At 53.9% G+C, this 2,235-nt stretch overlaps 1 pseudogene; it reads left to right on the top strand.

The window, feature by feature from the left end:
• The first annotated feature begins 671 nt into the window (after positions 1–671).
• Positions 672–1,066, top strand: LOC103258906 (annotated as a pseudogene).
• The last annotated feature ends 1,169 nt before the right edge of the window (positions 1,067–2,235 follow it).

Below are 2,235 nucleotides of genomic sequence, written 5' to 3'. Positions count from 1 at the left end.
ACCCATGAATGTCTCACAGCTGACACTCTGACACCCAGGCTACTTGGGGTTTTTGCATCCACACATTCAATCCCTCCTGCCTCCTGATCCTGGGTCCCAGCTCCTGGTGAGGGGAGGAGAAAGAGAAACACCTGCCTCCTCCTGTTCTAAGGCCTCCAGCCCCTCCTACTGCCAAAGGTCAGCCAGGAGCAAGGTTTCCTGGGGACTGGGCAATGCAACCCATACCCTCTTGTCCTGCTTGGCCTCATCTCCCTGCACTTTGAATCCTAATTCTGTTTTTTACCTCCTTTTTTAGCTTCCGGGGTCAAAGCAGTTCCTGTGAAATAAGGAACATCCTTCTAGAGGAACATGCCCTGGAGGGTTGGCCACTCCAGGAAATGTGGGATCCTAGGCCACATGGGGGTCTGTCTGAGCACCCCTGCTGCCAGGATAGAGCCTGCCTCAGCTGCCCACCTCTTCCTGGCTCTGGAGCTCTACTGAACCCCTAGCTGCCCTCTGGCACATTCCAGGGAGAACCATAGTTGGTCCCCTTGGATGGGTTGTGAAGTCCAGCTGGTTAGTTGATCTTGTATTAGTGGGACCTGAAACTTAGCCAATTTGGGAGAAGGAGCTCTTTAAGAAAAAGAATACAGGTCAAAGGCGCTTCAGGATCTGCGGCTTACGGTGCAGATATGGCCAAGTCCAAGAACCATACCACACACAACCAGTCCCGACAATGGCACAGAAATGGCATCAAGAAACCCCGATCACAAAGATACGAGTCTCTTAAGGGTGTGGACCCCAAGTTCCTGAGGAACATGCGCTTTGCCAAGAACACGACAAGAAAAGCCTGAAGAAGATGCAAGCCAACAACGCCAGTGCCATGAGTGCATGTGCTGAGGCTATCAAGGCCCTTGTAAAGCCCAAGGAGGTTAAGCCCAAGATCCCAAAGGGTCCTAGCCGCAAGCTTACTCGACTTGCATACATTGCCCACCCCAAGCTTGGGAAACGTATTCGTGCCTGTATTGCCAAGGGCTGCAGGCTCTGCAGCCAAAGGCCAAGGATCAAACTAAGACCCCAGCCATAGCTTCACCTGCCACTCCAGCTTCAGTTCCAGCCCCTGCTCAGGCTCCCAAAGCTGCCTAGACCCCCACAAAAGCTCCAGAGTAGAGGCCTCTGTCTGCCAATGTGTGGACAGAAGGACTGATTTGACCCCCAGGATGCTGTCTGCGTGGGGCTGGTGTCCTTCTGTGCTATTTGTACAGATAAACCTGAGACAGGAAAAAAAAAAGAAAAGAAAAGAAAAAGAATACAAAATTACAAGTGGAGAGAAAGGGACAGGACCCAAGGAAGCCAGGAGCCTGGGCTGCCGCCTCACCTACAGGACTGCTCTGCTCAGGCTCCGGGGAGCCATGGGCACCTGACACACAAGCCTGATACAAAGGTGGGACGGATCCTAGGCCAACCCTGCAGCAAGGCCACCCAGCCAGCCACTTCCTCTCGTCCCCACTGTCGCCCTGCCACCGCAGCTCAGAGCACTGGCACTTCCAAGAATTCGACGCCTGCCGGAGGGGACACAGTTCACCTTCTTGGGGACCCAGGTAAAAGGACCCCAGCAGTCTCTGTTTCCCAGACCCTGGTCCTCACCACTCCCCAGGCAGTACATGCACCTCCCCCGCCAGGCTTATCTGAACAGGGTGCCCAAGTCTCCTGGCAGCCCCGGTTCCCCCAGCCTGGGGACACTGTCAGTCCTGCAATTCCCGGATCCTCAGGTCTTAGTCTCCCCTTCCCTTGCTGCTTTCCCAAAGGCCCTGCCTCTCTCCACCCAGCACCTTCCAGGCAGGAGGCTGGTCACCTTCCTCCCAGCTGTCCTGGGCTTTTGGGAGCTAAGGTGAAACCTGCTGGGTAGGGATGGAGGAGGGGAGGGAAGGGGAGAGGAGAGAGGGGAGCATAGCTAGTTTATCGCCTGCTGTCTCTCCTCTTCACTCTCTAGCTCACTCTCCTTCCCCTGCATCTCAGAAACCTCTCCCTCCTCCTCCCCTTGCCTTTCCCGTCCATTACATCTTTCTTACATCTCCTAGAATAAAAAACAATTCTCTTGTGCCACCTAATTCCCCCTCCTAACAGTTTAAGACCATTATATTAAATAATGATAATCACAAGCATCTCTTTGTTCCGTCTTCAACAGCCGCCTGTTCGCTTTAAAGCTCTCAAACCCAAGGTCACAGGCCCCTCCACTCAGCTTAGATAAATCTC

This window comes from Carlito syrichta, unplaced genomic scaffold (assembly GCF_000164805.1).
Source record: "Carlito syrichta isolate Samal-C Ts95f unplaced genomic scaffold, Tarsius_syrichta-2.0.1 Scaffold302404, whole genome shotgun sequence".
Classification (NCBI taxonomy): Eukaryota; Metazoa; Chordata; class Mammalia; order Primates; family Tarsiidae; genus Carlito; species Carlito syrichta.
This window is presented reverse-complemented; position numbering and strand designations above follow the sequence as displayed.